Source organism: Cygnus atratus, chromosome 1 (assembly GCF_013377495.2).
Source record: "Cygnus atratus isolate AKBS03 ecotype Queensland, Australia chromosome 1, CAtr_DNAZoo_HiC_assembly, whole genome shotgun sequence".
Lineage (NCBI taxonomy): Eukaryota > Metazoa > Chordata > Aves > Anseriformes > Anatidae > Cygnus > Cygnus atratus.
Genome location: NC_066362.1, coordinates 75,203,986 through 75,214,849, shown reverse-complemented (window position 1 = coordinate 75,214,849; position 10,864 = coordinate 75,203,986).

Below are 10,864 nucleotides of genomic sequence, written 5' to 3'. Positions count from 1 at the left end.
AGGTGGCTCTCATGCTCCACCCTGCTGAAGGGAGCCTGTAAAAGAAACATCACCTCTATCTGACCTCTGTTATTAGCTAAAATGGATTGAGAATATAATTCTTTGAGACTCCTCAGAACATGCTCAAACGCAGATTTACACAATAGACTGACTTAAAGATGATTTGCCGTCTTAAACTGAGCAACATGCTTCAGAAGGTCCCTTTCAGAGTCAACATTTTCAAGCAAGAGCCATGCCCTCTGCTGGCCAATTCAACTATAACTCCTGCAGTTCTCTGTAGTAAGAATAGCCTTCTACAATGCATCCCTGCAAGGAACGCCACGTTGTAACCTGGGGCACGGGTTTGTGACAGTCAGCTCTCTGTGTCCCAGATGCAGTGTCACTTAGGCAGAGAATAGAGGCTTAGAGAGGTTTAAAGCAGTGCCAGTAGCTGTATGTCTGTGAATGGCTGCAGTCTGAGAGACTCTGTGCTGACTTGGTCTCTATTAAGTTTTGTAGCCCAGGTATGGAAGTGGCGCTTTGCCAGACAGAAAGAAAAGATGATTTTTCCATACAGGGGAATCCATCAGGAGAATGTAGTATCCCAGTGAAACCCTATATGTGGAAATAGGGAGCTTTTTCAGGTGGAAATTAATTGACAGAAGACAAAACTGGCTAATACTAAGTTAAGGCCACATCAAACAGATTTGGAAGAGTTGCCAGCCTTTCTGTGGAGGGTCTTCATTAACTTGACATGCCTATTCAAGACTGCAAATATGCCTGGGAAGAAAAGTGGAACTCCTGATGACACCAAAGAGCTGGAACTTAACGAGGGTGTTGCCAAAGGAGCAGGAGCAGTGTGCTGAGGTGGCCCAAGCACCGCATCTGGGTACAAGGCACCTGGCCAGAGAGCCCTGTGTGCAGCACAGACCTGGGGTAGCAAAAGGAGGAGAGCAGTGGGTTTGGGCAAGTGGCCTTAGGGGCAGTTGAAATAGAAAAGGAGGCACAATCTCCTGAGCCAGCTCAGGGAGCAAAGGGGAACTCCACTGCTGTTCAGCATGGGACACAATGCCAGAGGCACTGAGACTGGGGCTGGGCTGGAGACAGCTGGTACAGCTGATATCTGCCAGAATACATCACAAGCATCTAAATCTCACTTCACAGGCCAAATGAAAGGATACTTTGACTTTTCAGTTTGTTCTTTCTTTCTTTGTCTTGGCACCCATTGCTTGTCTTCATTACATAACTTTAGGACGTCTTCAAATACCTTGTTCCATTAAACTAGTCAAAAGCTAGGTCAATGGTACATTGAGTAGAAACACAGCAACATAGATCAGATCAGCCTTGGAAAAAAAAATAAAAAAAATCTCATCTCTCTTTAGGAGAATGAGTCAAGTGCTGTTGATTTTAATGATATCCCTTTAAGGAAGCATGGGAGTATGAGTAGATATGAGCAGAAAAACATATGAGTAGAAAAACATTGGATGGATAAATTTGCTACAAATTCAGTAACAAAAATAGATGGAAAGAAGCTCCAGCAAAGTGCTGCTGCCTACCCAGGTAGCTGTTGTTGGTCTTGCACAAGAGCACTGATCTTTGGGCAGCCTGACAGGAATATTTTTGGGATGCAGCAAAAACAGCTAAAGATTTTCTCCAGATGTATATTACCTTTGTGGTGATTTTACCCTGCTGGGCAGCTGAACTCCACCACAGCCGCTCTTTCAATCCCCCTCATCAAAGGAAGATGGGGAGGAAATACAATGGAAGGGCTCATGGGTTGAGATGATAAGGACATGGAGACCACTCACCAATTGCCATCACAGGTAAAACAGACTCAGTAGAATGTATTGCCTATCACTAGCAGACTAGTGCAGTGAGAAACTAAAAGCAAGCTACAAACACCTTCCCCCCATCCATCCTCTACCACCTCCTCCCCCTGAGCAGCGCAGGTAACAGTTAAGGTTTGATAATACCAAAAGCTATCAGGTGGCTAGTCAGTCTGTTAGCTATGGAAGACTATCAAACGTGGATGAACCCATCAGCTAAATCCTCTGGGAATTACAGGTCAGAGCAACATCTTTAGAGTTCCTCCTTCTGATAGTAGAGAAGTGTGACAGTCCAAGCTTGCGGGAATATTTGAGGTGAGATGAGAATAAGAAAATATTGTAATTGCAACGGGGTATATTTGACTATGACACAAGATATCACAGCTATATACAGAGAACACTTATGGCATCTTAACTGAATCTTCTGTACCTTTTATCACAACTTTACATTTCCTGAAATAATCTGTAATATCCAATTTCAGTTTGTTTTTTTTTTCCTGAACCAAGTTTTCTACTACAAACTGGAATAAAAGAAAGAATAATAAAAATACCCACTAGTGTCATTAGAATATGTGGATAGACACTCCATGGTGTAAGAAGAATTTTAAAGCAATTAACAGTAAAGAGTCAGAGAATATTAGCAAGTTTCTGAAAATAATATAATAATACATGTGGGGATTGTGGGGAGAAACAATATGACAGTTTTATAGCAGTTGGCTCTGAGAATGTGGCCATAGATCTGATGACCTCTCACTGAAGTTATATAGAATGAAATACAAAGTCTGTCTGCTGTATGGAAGAAACAAAAGCAATAAGATAGTTGAGTAATGATCACAAACAGAAAATCACTTAGCCACTCATGGCAACATCTCTCAGTTTCAGTCTCCCTAAATAAAATATGCACTAGACTAAGATCCGTGGAAAATGCTCAGTAATGCTATTACACTTAGATAGGAGTAGGAAATTTGTAGACTGAATTAAGATTGAGCTGTACTGGCTTCCAGAAAAACAGGCATGCACAACTTCATTTAAGTGAGCTTGCGCAATAGCATCTTCAAATGTTAAAAAAAAAAAAATAAGTAATGCTAGCAGCTGCTGTTATTTTCTCATACAGGAATGCTTTGACAGAATTAACTTGCACCCAATGACAGTACTGGTTGAGAATGGTGGCACAGGAATTTAAAGCAGAGAAGCAGTTCTTCTCATGTTACAAGTGCTGTTAGCTGCAGCCACAATACAAATTGCTTGCTGAGTTGAATAAGATAAGGAAGAGCACAATGGTGCACCAGAACAGTCCATACAAACATCACCTGATAAGCAAGTCCTAGCAGCAGGACAAGACCAAGTTTATGGGTAAGTAGACGCTGAACCCTGCTGATGGCTGCCAGACGCTAATACTGAGCATAGCAATGGCTCAGTATTAAGGATATCCAGCCACCAGGGATGAGGCTGTAACCCAGAGTCCTGTGACCAAGGCCAACAAGCAGGTGACAGAGTCCGAAAATGTCCTGTTGTATGGCTTGACTGTCCTCATGTTGAAAAAGGTTTTCCTTATATCCAGTCTGAGCCTCTTATATCTGTTGTCTCATCCTCCTACCATGCACCATTGTGAAGAGCCTGGCTTCATCTCCTCAAAAGCTTCCTCGCTACAAGCCTGGCAAATCCCAGCATTTCATGAGGCTTGATTCCCAGACATAAGCACTGGCCTGGCCGAGGCACCTCGACAGAGATGTGCAGAGGGAGCCAGGATGTCCCTCACAAACAACAAGTGGTCCAGCAGGAGGGCAGCAAAAGCAAAGGGCCTTTTGTCAGCCACCTGAGGGCACTGCCCAGGACATGCCATCTCCTTTGAAACAAACCCCGGTTCCTTGAATTGTTCTGTTAAAAAAAAAAAAAAAAAAAAAAAAAAAGGCCTCAGGAAGCAAAGAGCTGTGCCCAAAGCTAAATTAATCCTAGAGGAGCTTTTGCTTTTTGTGCATAGCCTCCACCTTGACTTGCTCTAAAAGCAGTTTCGGTTTCTCAGGCCTGCAAGCTGTTTGCTCAAGACAGTTTAAGAGTTTTCATAGCTTCATCACTCTCAGCCAGTTAAGCCTCTTGAATATTTAAACAAATGCTGAGGTCATTGTTATGAAGAATTGACCTAAGCGGAATGCATGGAGAGACTTTTTTTTTCTTCCCTGGAAATCATCATGCTCTGCAGCCATCTCGAGTGGGGCGGGTAAAATCTAAAGGCCGTGACTGATGTTCTGCCACAACGAAGTCTTCAGGACCAAGGGAGGGTTATGTCACATTTTGCATTGAGCTGCTAAAGTTACAGAGTAGGTTCAAATCCCCCATTAAGCAGAGGTCTTTTAAAAGCATTTTTCTCACATGCCTGCCTCAGCTGTGTGCTGTGTGCTTCTTCCTGGTGGGCCCTCCAGAGGAAGAAACCCTTAGCTTTCAAGCAAATCTTGCAAGAGTCTGCATATATGCTTTTAGATACAGCTGTAGTTCTGCTGCCTTGTTTCTGATAATGCATAACAACAGCAATGCAAGTGAACTCCAGAAATAAGGGAGAACATGGGCTATCTCATTATATTTTGATAAATAGGCACCTTCTTTTCATTTCATCGATGTGTGGGGTTCTAAAAGCAGTACAGGAAGAGTGTGACTTTTAAACACTCCGTGAAATGATACAAGTTTCCTGGTGAAGTTCTAAGGAAGGTCATTAGAAAGGACAACTTTACTGTAAATCAAGGGGAAAGGAAAAAAAAAGTGAACTAAGTACCAAAACATATTTGAGAGCATTTTGTAACAGCAGGAAATAATAAAGGAGGAAATGACAATGTGATGCAGTGTTTGCTTCAAGCTTTTCTGCAGGGTGCCCAAGGACCTCCTAAGATCTAGGCCACTTCTCTTCTAACCCAGGCCTTAAGCCAGAAAACTAGGAACAGGTTGCTACCTACAGAAGCTGTAGCCAGATTATTTCTCACTCTACAAAGGACTGTGAATGGCCAGGGTATGTGGAAAAAAAAAAAAAAAAAAGTCCTCCTAAAATACCCTCCATCTCGCATAGTAAGAGGTCAGTCTCCAGGGACTGCTTTATAACTGAATTTATGTCAATTGCTCTCTGTGTTCTTTAAAGCTATGAGAAACTGAGGATATAATTACTGTAAATCAGCTGATGCAGTCTTATTTGGAACTTGATTTGACCCTTGCTGCCTTCCGCCTTTAAACATCTCAGCCAAGCACAAGCATGCAAGGAGCACAACACAGCTATGTTCCTTTGGCTTCTGTCACCTATGTTGCTCTTTCTTGAACTTGGAATCAAAATAATTTAGTACAGGCAATATCGGTTGCAGAAATGATAACAAAATAGTGATGGTCCCGCTAAAACTGGTCACAGAGGAAACACCAACTTTGTACTCTTTTAAATGTAATTGTAAAGATCCCATTTCAACTACAACATCACACTGGGATTGCCTCTCCCTTCCCCCAGGCAATTAGACTCCTACCAGGTCTAGTTATAAAGATGGTAGACTTAATAGTGATTGTGCCTTTATCTTAATGAGGTGTGTCAAGACTGAAAGTGATGTGCTCTGGGGTAGAGAGCACCCGAGCTGCAGCCAGGAAGGGAGCAAGGGGCAAGCCAGGCACAGCAAGACACTCACCAGTGCCTGCAGCAGGGACCAGCTCTGCTCACACGCATGCAGCAGGATACAAAGGGACTTCTCTGGCACCAGCTGCTCTCAGTCAGCTGCCAGCAGCAGTCTCACATGAAAGCATGTCAGAGCTCCACGTAGGAAAGCACATCAGAGCTCAGTTTCAGGCCCTCCCTGTAGCTTTCTGTCCCATGCTATCTTCTTATCTTTCTTTGGGGTTAGGGTTACTGAAAAGGTACCAAAGCAACAGCTGTCCACTTCAAGTCTCATCTCTAGTTTGGAGCATTAGCTTTCATCTGGGCTTCAAAATCTCGGAACCATGCTGAGCCCCCATCTGACTGACGGCCCAACTGAAGTCACAGCAGCCCCAGCCCCAAAATGACACCATAGTCCTGTGTCTAGCATTGCACTTTGCCTGTTATGTAAACAGTTACGTGTAAACAGATTTTTGTAAATTTGTTGTTGTCATTTTTTGTAGGAGACAAAAAAAAAAACAGTGGTTGTTAAAAGAAGAAGAAAGTTCAGTCTAGAAAGCCACAGGCTCATTCTGCTTATGTTTACCATACAGGAACCTGCATGTGCTGATATTAATCCTACAGGGCTGCCAGTCTGGGGGCTCCCTTTGGGAGCAGAGTTGCCCACATGCACAGTGAGTGAGTGCAGTGGGATTTCTATGTAGTGAAAAAACAGCAAGTACAAAGTAATGACAGAGAAAAAGAAACTCAGACATACAGCCAAGGAGATCATCCTATTAGTGGCTAATCATTTTTCCATATCTGAACCATGGCAAGTTACTGTATAAAGGTGTTGATATTTCACTATCCAGCCCAAAAATGAGAGTTACAAGACATGCGTGACAAGCTGTACTTTTGAGCATCCTGTATCTTTGCTCAGCCTGGTCTTTCACAGACTAATCCTAACACTTGATAGAAGTACTTCGATGGAAGAACTCTTCTAAATCAAACAAACGCATAGCGTTGAGAAAGTTGTATGCTCACAGTCCAGACACAGACGACAGGACAATTTCTCTGAATTCAAGAACAGGTACCTACAGCAGTAAGAGATGAAGTCATAAAATACATGTTTCTAGACACAATGGAAAAGATGGATATAAATGAAGTATGAGCTGCATTAATACAGGTTGCTAATTATTTCTTTCACTTTACTCTCTAACAATAAGAGGCAAATAAACCACAAGAAAATACTTTCTAATCACTGACTGTACCACCATTGCTATTTTAAATATGTTGCAAGATGTTGCAGGTGTTGAATTTCAATAAGGACACATTTACTTCCAAGCAGTGACTCGAGTGGAGAGTATTGTTCTCAATATCTCTCACACTTCTCCGCTCTGGTAAAGGAACTGCTTTTGCCTACTTATTTTTCTGAAGAGGACCAGAAAAGTAAGCCTATTGTTGTAGAATGTAAAACAATAGAAAAGATCATTTGAAATAAATTGCCTAGGGCAAGCAAGAAAAACTTAACGCTGAGCCAAGCAGAGACTAAAAATATTTTTAATTTCTTAAAGAATTTTTAATATACTACAAATCTATCCCCAAACTTGATCAGCCATAATAATTTTTACAGCCCGGAAATTTGGTCTTAAGCTCCTGTAAAACATGTTCTATAGCACTGGTTGGCAGTTATTTACATGCTTTAAAATGTTACACAGAGCAAGCCAAGGGTTCCTACATCTGTTGAAACTACGTGAGAGGCTTTTCAGACCTAATGTATGGGAAGAACAATTGCTAGAACAGCAAAAGAGGAGCAACTGGTAGGCCCTAATGAACATGTTTACCCCTCTCTGCAGCAGCAAGGGCTACTGAAGGACAAGACAAGAGTCAGAACTGAGATTCTGGTGTATATTTGAAATATATAGGCTCTAATGCAGATATTAGAAATGGTACAAAATCACGGAGATGCCACACAGAATACCTGCTCCACGGGCTGGAAACCAATTCTGTGGGATGTTAAAAGTATCCAGTTTCCTTCAGGTTTGGGAACTTCCCAGAAGCCAACGGCCATTAGATCCCATTACAGGATTTCCATTAGATCCCATTACAGGATTTCATTACTCTTCAGAGACCTTCATGTTCTCCTATCTGGCAAGACAGAAGTGAGAATGCAGCTGAGACAACGAAACTTGTGATGTGATCTCTAGCCTTGTCTCTTGTCTCTTCTTGTTCCCTACATGCACTACATAGATGTTCTTTAGGAGTTCTTGAAGCTTCAAGGAGCTGATTGCTGCAAATAAATTATTCCACTGCTGCCAGAGAATATAAATCACAGCTTCTGGGGAAAAAGCACTCACCCCTTTGCAGCTCATACTGTTCTGGATATTACTGGCCTCAGATCATCTTGTTCTGATTCACACCAAATTTCCAAGAAAAAAAAAAAAAAAGTTGCTTTTTTTTTTGACTCATATTCATTTCACACTCCTAATTTTATTGAGTCAGTTCAGGACACAACTTTAAAATACTTTTCAGCATAATAACTAACAGATCGCTCAGACCTGCCACCAACGCCGCTCAGAACAACACAGAACCTCTTGACAAAGAGAAGAAATAGAATAAAATTTATTTATTTTTCTTTTACAAGACAAAGGGAAAGAGGCCAAAGTCTACTTTGTTTTGATTCTCTGATTATCAAACCTTGGAACACTGACTCAACAGGGAAAACAAACAAAAACAAGAAAAAACTACTCCATGTATGCAAAAAGGCACTTTCTTAGAATTAGTAATGGTACACCAAGCCAGATATTCATTGCAGTGGGTCCCAAACACGTCTGTATTCAGTTCACAGTATTGCCACAGTAGACACCCTGTTATGCCTTTATGATCACAAACCATTTTATCATCCCTGGTTACGGTTTCTAGTTCACTGAGTTTTCCATTGTTTAGCCCAAAGAGCCCAAAACAGAAACAACCAGTGGAAGGAGAAACTATGCAAACCATGCCCCAGTGACCACAGACTAGGCCAGGGCTGATGATTCTCTGTCTGCATCTAAATAAAACAGTGGGGGCAGTGGGGGGAAGAAGAAAAAAAAAAAAAAAGAGTAGTGACAGAGAGTAGGAAGTGAAAGTAGCATCCACTTATACCACTCAGTGCAGTCAGGAAAAACTACTGGTCCCCACAAGCAGAAGACATTCTTAAAGGTTCTTAAAAATGTTCATAGAATCACAGAATATCCCAAGTTGGAAGGGACCCATAAGGATCATCGAGTCTAATTCCTTCAGTGCCAGAAGAGCTGCAAACATTCAAAATCCTGAACGTCTCCAGGATATACCATAAGGCTGAGCAGAACAAAGGAGAGTACATGGTGGTTTCACACTGATGGCTTGCTGAACTCCACACCACTCTCTCACTCTCCCTCCTCAAAGGTACAGGGGGAGAAAATAGGATGTGAAAAAAAAAACTCATGGGTTGAGATAAGGACAGTTTAATTAAAGGGAAAAGGAGGAGAAAAACAAGCAAAGGCCACTCAGAAGCAAATAGAGAAAACCATTATTCTCTACATCCCATCAGTGAGTAATGTCTGGCCACATCTTGGGCAGCAGCGCCTCAATATGTGCAGCCATTGGTTGGGAGGACAGGTATCTTCATAACAAGGCTCCCCCCCACCCCCCCAGTCTCCTCCCCCTTCCTCACCTTTTATTGCTGAGTGTGACACCACACAGTATGGGATATCCCTTTGGTCAGTTTTGGTCAGCTGCCCTGGTGATGTCCCCTCCCCACCCCTTGCCCACCCCCAGCCTGCTGGCTCTGGGGTTTGGAGAGAGTCTTGGTGCTGTGGGGCACAGCTGAGCGATAGACAAAGCACTGGTGTGATACCAATGCTGTTCTAGCTACACGTGCAGAGCACTGCACTGCTGTATGGGGTGCTGTGCGGGAAGTTAACTTCATCCTAGCCAGTCCCAGCACATGGCATTACCTACATATGTACACGCATGGGGTGCCAGCCAGTGGAGGGGTGTTTCCAGAACCTTCTTCATTCCAGAGCAGCTGCTTGTGCACGGAGCTGCCACTCTGCCCAGCTCATAGGCAAGTAGCTTTCATTGTAGAGCAGCACTAGCCTCCAGATACCTCAGCAGACAAATAAACAAAAGGTGCACACCCTCCTAAGCTTGCACAGCCATGTTCTCCAGGGAACAGGGAGCTGTTGTGAAAAAGTGATGGGCAATTTGGCTTTCTCATTTTTATCATCAGAGAAAAGACAAATAAACCTAAGACAAACAGAGAAATGTTGTCCTTGCATGCCCAGTCTTTTACTTTTTTGTCCATTGCCTGAGCTAAGCTGAGCAAACCTCACCTTTCTTATATATGATGTGGGAAACAGAAGAGGCCTCAGACAAATGCAGACCTAGCAGTCATCTGAGTCACAATCAGAGGACTTGCAGCTAGCACCACTTCAAAAAGCTCTTGCTATGAGGCTAGGTGACATGGGAGATCTGACTGACTTGTGGTCATCAGAAGGGTAACTGGAGCACCTTCTTAATAGTGTAGGAGACAGGGTGGCCAATACTCTGTTCACCTCTGTCAACCCCATTGTAGTGTTACGCTCATGTGCCTCGGCAAACCTACTTAGACTGTGGTGGTGAACAGATGTAATGAGACTGGTAGTCTCTGCCTTACTCTTGCTTCTTGCAGCTCTTTCTCTATTATTTTCAGAAAAAGAACTGTAAGAGAATCAAGAACTGTAAGAGAATCAATATATCCTTTTGGGTTTTCTGCCACCATTTGTGCAAAAAAAAATTCCTCTATGTTGGGAACCCTCAAAGGCACAACAGCACCTTAAAAGAAATACATTAACTTTTTCCATTGCAGTTAAGTGAAACACTCACAGGAGAAGAGTAAATCTTTTGACTGCACTTCTCAAGACCTCCCAGGAGAGACTTCCGCTCCTGCACAGTGAATTACAGGAGTGCTCCAGACTACTTGAAGAGCTCCACCATAAATGGCTCGGTTCCTCGACTTGCATTTAGACAGTATAGGTTTCCTACCAAACTCTCTCTAGTCTTGGGAATATTTAGAAATACTGCCTCTTTCCTGTAGGATCAGTCCAAGTGCTGAAAGATACTAGATGCAGTTATGGACATTTGATCACACTTACAACCCCAGTGTATAAGATAGTTCAGTTCTTCCTGTGTCACATGAAATTTAAGGTGTGATTTGGAAGAGCTCTCCTACTCATCACAGGGTGTTAATTTGCCATTAATATAAAATAAAACATTGCTGTGCAAGAGCTCTTTATAAATGATTAACTGGCCTCAGATCCTCTTGTTCTGATTCACACCAAATTTCCAAGCAAGTCCTGGGATGAGGAGAGGAGAGGAGAGGAGAGGAGAGGAGAGGAGAGGAGAGGAGAGGAGAGGAGAGGAGAGGAGAGGAGAGGAGAGGAGAGGAGAGGAGAGGAGAGGA